Source organism: Lepidochelys kempii, chromosome 3, assembly GCF_965140285.1.
Source record: "Lepidochelys kempii isolate rLepKem1 chromosome 3, rLepKem1.hap1, whole genome shotgun sequence".
In the NCBI taxonomy this organism is placed as follows: Eukaryota; Metazoa; Chordata; order Testudines; family Cheloniidae; genus Lepidochelys; species Lepidochelys kempii.
The window spans coordinates 57,573,831-57,585,495 of record NC_136382.1 but is presented as its reverse complement, the minus strand read 5'-3'; positions in this window follow the sequence as shown (position 1 = coordinate 57,585,495).

Here is an 11,665-nt window from a genome sequence, read left to right as displayed (position 1 = left end):
CTCGTTCACCTGCACATCCACCAATGTGATCTATGCCATCATGTGTCAGCAATGCCCCTCTGCCATGTACATTGGTCAAACTGGACAGTCTCTACGTAAAAGAATAAATGGACACAAATCAGATGTCAAGAATTATAACATTCATAAACCAGTCGGAGAACACTTCAATCTCTCTGGTCACGCAATCACAGACATGAAGGTCGCTATCTTAAAACAAAAAAACTTCAAATCCAGACTCCAGCGAGAAACTGCTGAATTGGAATTCATTTGCAAATTGGATACTATTAATTTAGGCTTAAATAGAGACTGGGAGTGGCTAAGTCATTATGCAAGGTAGCCTGTTTCCTCTTGCTTTTTCCTACCCCCCCCCCCCAGATGTTCTGGTTTAACTTGGATTTAAACCTGGAGAATGGTCAGTTTAGATGAGCTATTACCAGCAGGAGAGTGAGTTTGTGTGTGTATGGGGGTGGGGGGGATGTGAGAAAACCTTGATCTATGCAGGAAATAGCCCGACTTGATTATGTAAAGAGTTGTCACTTTGGATGGGCTAGCACCAGCAGGAGAGTGAATTTGTGTGGGGGGGTGGAGGGTGAGAAAACCTGGATTTGTGCTGGAAATGGCCCACCTGTTGATCACTTTAGATAAGCTATTACCAGCAGGACAGTGGGGTGGGAGGAGGTATTGTTTCATGATTTCTGTGTGTATATAAAGTCTGCTGCAGTTTCCACGGTAAACATCTGATGAAGTGAGCTGTAGCTCACGAAAGCTCATGCTCAAATAAATTGGTTAGTCTCTAAGGTGCCACAAGTACTCCTTTTCTTTTTGCGAATACAGACTAACACGGCTGTTCCTCTGAAACCTGTAACATGACAGGATTCCCGACAACCTCCACATTTTAATTAATCAGCAAATGGTGCGTGGTCACTTAATAGAGTTTCTTGAAGTGTCAGAAGAGAAAATAAAACACTATAATTAAATATCAAGGAGTTAAGTGGCACAATGACACACACAAATCTATCAGTTCAGTAGTGTTCCATTGTTCCAGGGCTTGTCCATTTACTGCAGAGGCTTAATATTTGGCCAAATATTTGACATGCTTCAGCCTTTGCCCATCAAATAGCAAATTAACAATGTTTGGATTTGGCCACAATGGTCTTCTCCAAAGGACACATATGGATAATTTTGTATGGATGGGCCATGGACAGTGGACTAGATGTACCTCTCCCATTATTATTAAAGGAAGCTGAAAACATCATAAATATGTAGCACGCAGCATTGTATTATCCCACTGTATTTTGTGTGGAATAGCTAAAGATGACAGCTGCAATGCAGAGAAAGGAGATTAGTACACCCCACCCTGTTTGGTGGGTGGGACCAGGCACTATTTTTTTATATCCGCACTTTACATACAGTACTATAGGCCATGTTACAGGCTCATAAATAAAATTATAAATAGGCTTATTTTTATGATATCTCTTTGCATTGATTCATATTTAGCTACTGGCTCATATTAATTCAGTTCTTTTTCAGGCTTTATCCAATTAAAGTTACCTTCTTTGAGGCTACATTGGATCCATGTCTTATTCAGCCAAACAATGGAGAAAGCGTGAGTAAACCTGTACTTTGGGTCCAGGTATGGTGCAGAGCAGAGTCCCTGGTCTCCAGATACTCCTCACTGTCAGGTGTTAGCAGAGAATGGGTGGAGAGGCTGAGGCGTGGGTGGAGCCTTGACTTTGATTTTATTACTTACTGGCTACAGTAGCTGACCATGTGCAAAGAAATAACTTGCACCCTTCCAAGGGCTGCAGTAGTTACTTTCCCCCATTCTGGAGCAACAGGGAAGCTGGGTGTTAGTATATAGGCTCATCGGTCAGCCTGAGAGAATTTTGGGTTTGACTTTTTGATACTCTTATATCTTATACTAATATGTGTGAACAAAGGACAAAGACACTCTGTGTGTTGCTTCTGCCTAGCCAGATGAGTTTGTTAGTACAATAGGAACAGATGAGAGCAGTTAGTGTTACTGGAGAGCACACTTTAAGATTGCCTCAACCCCTATCTCAAGGCAAGGTCAAGCAACAAGTCGGGAGGGGAAAAGGGAGATTGGAGAAGGTATAAAACACTAGAAGACCAAGAAATGCCTGTTCCTGACCATAGCACAACCTCACTCCTCATCCCTCCCATGGAGTACAAAAGAGGTGGGATGAAGACCCCAGATCCACAATCCCCCGAAACGGAACATGACCATAAATTGCAAGGGATGGGACTGTGGGCATGCACTGCAGGTATATTTTGGCCTGCTAGAAGGAGGAGGTGGGAATGGGGAATAGGGACACAGGCAATGTTCTGCAGCATCAGAGCTGGGAAGGGGGATACGGGATAAACGAACTGTGGCATCAGAGCTAGGAATGGCATTGGGAAGCAGACTCTGCCAGTGTGTAGAGCTATGGAACTAACCCCAATAAACATCACATTGCCTGCACTTTGGACTTCTGGTCATCTGCTTTCAGTCTGTCTGACAAGAACCAGGGGAGAGGGTGAAGGGAAAGCCCTCTAACAGCGGGGAAGCCTCTGAGACCCAGTGCCCCCCAGGGCTACTTTGGGTGGTGCAGTTTATGCACTATGCTTTGCTCAGGTCCAGAATGGCTAAAGGAGGAACCAATCAAGTACATCTTCACTTTGAAAGACAGAGAAAGAGAGAGAGAGAAATACCAGAAGAAAATGTTAGAAGGGTGGGTGTGTGTGTATGTGTGTGTGAATGAGAGAGAGAGAGACAACAGCAGCAGTACTGGCATAAGTGAAAGTGGAAAAAAGAAAAACCAGGGAAACTGGAAGGTGGACTGAATTGGGAGTGATATCCTGAGCAAGAGGTTTTGATCATCAGATTTGATTACATCATTTTCTGTATATTTTATTGTCTCTTTATATTATCCTCTATTCTCCATGATAATTATGGCACCTCTTAGTAACAATTACCACATTGATCTTACCATTCTACTTTATTTCAAGTATACTTTATGCTGTTCTCTGGTTAGAGATTGCTATTTGATCATTTGAATGTGCATAACATCCCAATGAATGGAATGATGTAGGTTGCACTGTTCTGCAGAAGATGATTGGCAAATTACAATGCTGTTAAGCTGCCCTTGAGTACATAGCTGAGAGTAGAAAACTGCATCAGCATCACTCACAAGTGAAGAATGGCAAAAAGCTGGGTATGGCCCAAGCAAAGGCAAGTACAACCAGATGAAAAAATACTTTGTTGTTTCCCTGCTGAGCCCAGAGCTGGTTTCCTGAGACTGAGCTGTGCTAAAGTATGCTTTAGTGTGGATAGTACTCTGTCTTCTTCAGAGATGATGTTGACACTCTGTCAGCAGTGGCCCTTGGTGCTCCCAGGCATTTTTATTTTAACACATACACCAGACACGGTAGACATAAGTTCAAATCAGAAGAGGGAAATATTTTCTTTCAGCACTTGTAGGATGACTTGATCTGTGAATTCTTGGGGAGAAGATGTGTAATATGTGTTAATTTCAGTCTACAGAGGCTACTGTCCAGACAATGTGTCCTGATGCTAGTGACCTTCTGTGACAGGTATTTTGATAGTTGCTCATATCATTCATAGCTGGCTTGTGGGATGGCATGGAGGCAATCTGGGTTGACAAAGCAATTTACGACCTGGAAAAGTTGTGCAGGGTAAGAGTTAGATTCTCTCATGGCAGAAGAGATGGGTCATTTAACCTTTATCATGGCTGCAGCATAGGACTTTAGGAAAATCCTGTTGTTGCTATCAGTACTTGGCCGTATAACCAAATGCCACAGAGCGCACCACTCATACCGGACTGGCGCCTCCTCCAGGTCACTCTGAGGATTAGCTTGAGGCTGAAACCCCCATCCACAGTCTGCACACTGTCACTCCTTCTCCATAATCCTGCAGCCCATCTCACAGTGTCAGGAACCACAGTGTCTTCTCTGTGTCACTGTCTGTGTTCCCTCCCTCCAGGGGAAGTTTAGCTTCTCAATAGTCCTGCACCCTAGTGGTGACCACAGTAAATTGTCCTGCTACTTCCCCAATGGCGAGTGGGGGGACCTAGGTCCACCCACTACTTGAGGTCCCAGCCCAGGGACCCTGTGGATTGCAGCATCCTGCTGCACCTCTCCTATTGTTGCATTTCCCTGGGCCACTTCCCCGTGGCCACAGAACCTTCCTCAGTCTCAGCAGCCTGTCCAGAGCACCCTCTCTTGCTCCCTGGGTTCCTGCCTATACTGCTCTGTCCAAGGTGCTACCGGGTTCCAGCCCACTCCAGACACAGTCCTCCCTCCTCAAGCTCCAAGCAACTAATGACTCTGCTCTGCCCTGAGGCCTTTTTATATGGGCCTGCTGGTCCCTGATTGGCCACTTCTCACAGTCCCTCCCCTTCTCGTGCAGCCTCCCTAGGGCTCTGTTAACCCCTTATTAGCCTGTGTGAGGTGATGCCCCATCACACCAAGGATACCCTTAACTCTCAGGATAGTTGTTGCTCTGAGCCATATTTTCAGCCGCTCTGTTAACAACCTTGTGTCCTTATAGTGGTATGTTTCAGTCTAAGAAACGTCAGCCATTTCTGGATGACAGCAGGCAGTGTCCATGATTTTTGCAGAGACAGTTGCATCTTGGTTACACTGCACATTTTCGATGTATTTTTACCACAGCTTTTCTCTTTGTAAGCTTTTCTGCACATAAAAGAATTACCAAGCCTTTAAAGTTAATTGTAGACTCAGGGTATGTCTATACTGCCAAAAAAAAAAAAAAAAAGAAAGAAAAGAGAAAACCCTGCAGCAGCAAGTCCCAAAGCTTGGGTCAACTGACTCAGGCTTGCAGGGCTCATGCTATGGGGCTAAAAATAGCAGTGGAGACATTCCCGGTTCACCTGGAGCCTGGGCTCTGAGGCCCACACCGCCCTGGCCAGTTTTCAGAGCCCAGGCTCTAGACCAAATGCAAGCCCAGGGCAATTGATCCAGGCTCTGAGACTCACTGCCGTGGGTTATTTTTTCCCCCAGTGTAGACACACTCTTATGTGCCAAACTCATCTCTGGTGTAAATGGCTTCTACTCTTTTGACGAGAATGAAGTGGCAGCTGCATACACCGGAGTGAATTTTGCCTTAGTGTTTATATATTTTTCTCTGAACACTTCTAATAGAATAAATTATAAAAATAAGATGTTGCTAGTTGGGCTTGTTCCATACTGTACCCGGCAAATGGGGGATAGGAAAAAATCCTGAAACTGAAAATTCTTACCCAGAATTATGGATTTAATTATTCTGCATAACATCATTTGTTTAGACTAAGGCACTTGGCACAGTGCTCAAATCTTAACACTTGAAAGAAATTCTTGGTATCCATCACATATTGTTTAAAATCAATTTGCTTACAAATTTTCTCTCCTTTATACCAGTAGTGCTATGGTACCAAAACACTGAATTATTAATAATTACCCCATATTTAATTTTTAATCCAATTTGGTATCCATTTTATAGTAGTCCCATTGAATACACTTTTCATTAGTTTCCCTAAGAGGATGTTGTGCCCAATACTAAGTCCATTGCATACCCTTTATGCAACAAGCTAATATTAAAAAAAAATTGAGTTTGGTATGATTTATTTTTGGACAAATCCATGCTGCCTATCACATATGTTCTTCTAGATAATAACTAACTGATTGTTTTGTTATCTGTTCTAGCAATATTCCACATATCTGTAGTCAATGTTAGTGGTCTATAATTTCCCACGTCTTATGCCATTCTTAAAACCTGAGGTGAGGTTCTGTGGCTGGTGTCATCCAGCAGATTAGACTAGATGAGCATAATGGTACCTTTTGGCCTTAAAATCTAAGAATCCATTAATTTTCCAGTGTACTGGGATTTCGACAATCTTCCATAAGTCCTTGGAAATGATTGCCAATCAAGGAGCTATCCAGGGTGGTAACCCACTTTGTCATTTCTGAGTGCCTACAGCCCACAACAGAACCAAGCACTGTGAAGAACTAACATGTTCACCGAAAAGATCATCTATATTTGGGAAGGCTCTCCAAGAACATGGACCTGCCCTACCTTATACCAACAAAAATACCCAAAACAAAACAAGAAACAAAAATGCCCCACAGCCCACCTTAATTCTTGAAGTTTAGTACAGTCACTGCTCAAGAAATACTGAACACTTAACAGAGTCTCAATCCAAGAACTGGGTACCCAATCAATGCCCTGCCTGGCTGGTGAAAGACAGTCATGAGCAACTGGTGTATGCAGTGTAGTTGTACTCATGTAGGTCCCAGGATATTCGCAAGATAAAGTGGGTGAGGTAAAATCTTTTAAATCTCTCTCTAACGAGGTGATACTTATGACAAAAATATGCAATATATCACTCTGGGAAGGAATCTTCTCTCCCTCCTTCAAACATGCAATAGTGTGATCAACAGAGTATCAAATCTTTCATTCCTGAGCAAGCTGATAGAGAAACTAGCCTAAATCCAACTACAGTCTTGTCTAATTTAAGCTAATATCCTAGACCCTGGCCTGAATCCAGTCTGGATTCAGGCCATAATATGGGACAGAAACATCTTTAACAGCATTGTTGGATAGTCTCTTCCTGTCAATGGGTAGAAAGCAGACATGCATTCTAATCCCTCTGGACCTGTCTACAGTATTCAGCACTAGTGAACGTGAGATACATCTGTCCCACCTGAGAGAGATATCAGTGGTCTAGAAAAGGCAGTGTGGCATAGTTGATAAAGCACTGGCCAGGGACTCAAGAAATCTAGGTTCTAGTCCCAACTCTGCCACTGGCCTGCTTTGTGACCTTGGGCAAGTCATTTCACTTCTGGATGCCTCAGTTTCCTCATCTGTAAAATGGGATAATAATACTGACCTCCTTTGTAAAGGGTTTTGGGTTCTACAGATGAAAAGTACTATGTAAAAGCTAGGTATTATTAATATGGTTTAAATCTTTACTCACAGGACTCACCCAAAGAGTAGCAGTGGGAATCTGCATCTCTGCCACTACAGTTTTCACTTGTTGAGTCTCCCAAGAATCAGTTCTCTCTCGGGTCCCATTCAACATCTACACGCAGCCACTACATGAATTGGTCAGACAACATGCACTAAGTGCCAGGCCTATGCAGATTGCACATTGCTTTATCTTTTCTTTACCACATATGTGCACACCACTACCACCAAGATGTCCCAGTACTTGGATGAGATCAACTCATAAGAACAACCATATTGGGTGAGACCAATGGTCCATCTACCCCAGCACCATGACTTCCAACAGTAGCCAATGCCAGGTGCTTCAGGGGGAATGAACAGAACAGGCAATCATCAACTGATCCATACCCTGTCATCCACTCCTGACTCCCAGCTTCTACCAGTCAGAGGCCAGGGGGAGCCAGAGTATAGGGTTGCATCCCTGACCATCTTGGCTAATAATCATTGATGGACCTCTCCTCCATGAACTTTTATTTTTTTGGACCCTGTTACAGCTTTGGCCTTTAAAACATACACTGGCAATAAGTTTCACAGGTAGACTGTTGTGTGAAGAAGTTCACGCACTGCCCTGGGACAGAACATTCCAGCAAATCTCATCAGCAACAGGAGCTACTGCAGGCAAAACAAACCTGACTTCTGCTCTTTCCCCGGTTTCCCAAAGAATATCAAGTCAAGTTCAAGGTCTTGGTCCTTATCTTCAAAGAACTCAATAGCCTAGGCCCAGGATATCTAAACGTCCACCCAAAGCTCTGGAATGAAGACCATGGTTGACAAGTCCACTGCTCAGGCACAGTGGAACACTATCACAAGTGTAAAGCTTGTCTGTGCAGGAAACAGGGCTTTCTCGTGGGCCAGGAATGAAACGGGCTTTCTCATGAGACTCTGGAATTAACTCTTCTACAGGAACTAAGGACCATAACCAACTTTGCCCCCTTCTGCGCCAAGTACAAGGCACACTTTTTTGGCCTTGCCTTCTCTAACATAAACACATAGCAGTGTGTACAAAAACCCCCAAACCAAAACCCTACCAAACTAAAACACACAGTTCTCCCCTTGGGAAGACAATGAGAGAAAGAGAATAAACCATATGTGACAGATGTTAGTCACATCACTTAATGAATGACTGGAAGGTACTCAGGTACTATGGTATAGTAACATATACAAGTTTCTATCTCCTTCCTCTCACTTTGTTCTGTCCATCCTTACTCACAATTCCTCTTTCTCACATGTATTTGTGCATCTGTTTCTCACTTACAATCACACATTTCTCATGCCTGCCAGGATTGTAGGCAGAATGGGTGTTTGAATGGTGAGAGGGAAGGGTGAGTGGCCGAGAGACAGGTAAGACATGATAGATAAGTGGATGGCACAGCAAGTGGGGTAGCAGTTGAATAGGCAGGAAGGCAGTATAGATGAGTTGGTGAAAGGTAGAGAAGCAGGCGGGCTGGTTGGGAGGAAGGGTGCTTTTCGGGGAAGTCATTAAGGTGAACAGCTGGCAGAAAGACAAGAGAGGAAGGTGGCTGAGAGACAGACAAGAAGTCAGTTACAGTGGGTGGGAATCAGGCAGAATAAGTGAGTGAATGTCAGGATGGGTTGGTCTTCTTTGGAATGAGTGGGTGTCAGTCCAGACCAGTAGGTAGGAGAGAGGCAGGTAGCCATGGTGGGTGGGTTCCAGGACTCAGTGCCCTCAGTTTGTACCCACCACCACCACCACCCCTGAGCTGTGGGAGGAGATACTGTGGGAGTAGGAAAAAATACCTCTCCCTCAAGTTAAGAAGAGTGAACTCCTTGGAAGGCCCTGAAGTTAAGGGCCTGGCCCCCAAAGTCCCTCTCCAAGAGGGCTGCATTTCTTTTGCAGCAGCTGTAGTGCCCAGGAAAGCTCCACCCTCAGAACTAGCAGGTTTCCTTGTGCTCAGGTGCCTTTTCCTTGTTCATATTTGGCAGGAGTTCCTTCAATCATGTTGTTAAAATACTACTTGTTGGTAGGGATGGAGCTGAGCCATTACTGTTCAACTACTTTCCTGGATTGGAAAACAAAAGTCTTTCCTAGCAGGATTGGAGAGAAAAGAGACATTATGGTGAGCGGGGGGTTGTATAAGTAAATAGACACAGATCGGCATACCAGAACATTAGGATAATAGGGCCAAGGGAGGTTGAGGAAATGTGACATTGAGGAGCACAGGGTGGAACTGAAGCTTGTCTGTGATATAAAAGATATAAGGCATTTAGGATGTGGGAAATTTTGGACAGTAGACTGGGCCTTAGGGGCAGCCATCAGATGGAACTGGAGTGCAGACTGGAAAGCCAGGTTTCAGGGACCAAAGCTGTGGAAAGGTTGGGTTTGGGGCAGGAAGGGGATCTTGGATTATAGGGTCCCCATCTTGAGGACTGGGAATAGATTGTTTGATCTAGGGGTGGGTTGGAAGAGCTGGGTTCTGAGGACAGCAGGTTGCTGGGATGATGGTGTGGAAGGGTAGATGGAGAGGGAAGAGGAGACTTTGGTCTTTGTAGAGAGTAGAGGAGGTCTGCATTGTGTAGGCAGTGGGGTGGGGGCATGCTCCATCTTGCAGAGAAGTGGGTACAGGGGCTGGGGAAGCTGCTGCTGCTGGACAAGACTGGGCTGGCTTATTGAAAGGCCTAACCACTTACAGCTCAACCCAGCAGCACCAGTGATCAAGCTAGTGTAATCCTTGGAGGTATAAAGAGGAGAGTAATGAATAGGAGTAGGGAGGTGATTTTACCTGTGTATACGGCACTGGTGAGACGGATACTGGAATAGTGAACATAGTTCTGGTGGATGTTAATAAAATTGAAGAGGTGCAGAGAAGAACCACAAAAATGATTTGCAGTCTGGAGAAAATGCTTTGCAGTGAGAGACTTAAACAGCTCAATCAATGTAGCTTACCCAAAAGAAGAATGAAAGATTACTTGATTATAGTGTATAAATGTCTTCATGGAGAGAAAATATTGGGTACTAAAGGGCTCATTAATCCAGCAGAGAAAGGCATAACAAGAACCAGGGCCGTCCATAGAGGGGTGCGGGGCCTGGGGTAGAAGCGACGGATTTGACTCTTCCGGGACCGACTGCGCTGGCCAATTGCACCAGCCTGCAGGGCCCCCCAAAGCGTGGGCCCTGGAATGGGAGGGCTGGGGCGGAAAGGACGGATTCATCTCTTCCAGGACTGACTACGCCGGCCAATCACACCGGCCTGCGGGGACCCCCAAAAGCGTGGGGCCCGGAGCGGTTGCCCCGATTTGCCCCACCCAAGGGACAGCTCTGACAAGAACCAGTGGCTAGAAGCTGAAGCCAGACAATTAAAAAATAAGGCACAAATTTGTAATAGTGAGGGTGACGAACCATTGGAACAAAATACTATGAGAAGTGCTGGATACCTTTCTGGAAGATATACTTTTGCCAAATATAAGTTATTGGACTCAATACAGGAGTAAATTTAATGGCATGTGCTATACAGGAGGTCAGACTAGATGCTCAAATGGTCCCTTCTGGCCTTAAACTATGAATTTATGATGCCCGTTCCTGTTGCTTCTATCTCATTCCCAAACATGTCCTGGGATTCAAGACCCAGCTCAGACTGGGCGCAGAAGCACCAAACACTGGCTCTCTAGCTCCAATTTTCTGTCTTCTTGCTCTATGTGCTCGTTGCTGTCCATCTGACTCACAACCCTGCCCAGAGCCTTTAAACTGTCCAGTGTAAAATCAGGGCCCATGCTTGTGGCACTGCTAATGAAGAAATCCATCTCATCATAGTGCGGACTTGTCTTTGGTAAATACCAGACTGGAATTTATGGTCCCTAGCCTTCCAGAAAAGCATTTTAATCCCTTTGATTTTCTTCTTAGAGTGCACTCCTATTTGTTGGATTCCCTGCATAGACAGTGTATGTGAAATCTCATTGTACAGCCTGGAACTTTGGTTCTTGTTCCCAAAATCATGGGCCCTGCTAGCATCACACTAGAGATCCACCAGTACCCTGGTGTCATCCTCCAGCTGGCCAGCAGCATGCAGAGGTGATGCCTTCGTTGGGGCCATCTTCAAAAAATGGACTTCTCTACTGGTATGGATGAGCGCAACTGCTGGTACTGGAAGTCACATGGAAATGAGAGGAAGTGGGGGAGGACTGCTGAGCAGGCCTACAGGCAGTGATAGCGGACTTCCAGTTAAGAAGCAGAGAATAGGTAGATTGCAAGAAAAGGACATGGGGATAGGAGTAGAGTAACCAGATACCCTGATATTATCAGGACTGGCCTGATATTGGGGGCTTTGTCTTATATATACAACTACACCTTCTCTCCTCCCCAGCAAAAAAAAGTGTCCTGATTTTTCACACTTGCTATCTGGTCACCCTAGCTGGGAGTCCTAAGGGATTGGAGATCCAGCCAGCAGCCTTCAATTTTTATGCTGAGGTAGGAGCCTGCATCCCCACTACATATAGGGCAAGTTAGTAGCTTTAGAGAGGTTTCAGAGGAACAGCCGTGTTAGTCTGTATTTCAAAAAGAAAAGGAGTACTTGTGGCACCTTAGAGACTAACCAATTTATTTGAGCATGAGCTTTCGTGAGCTACAGCTCACTTCATCAGATGTTTACCGTGGAAACTGCAGCAGAGAAACTCACCTGAGGTCTGCTC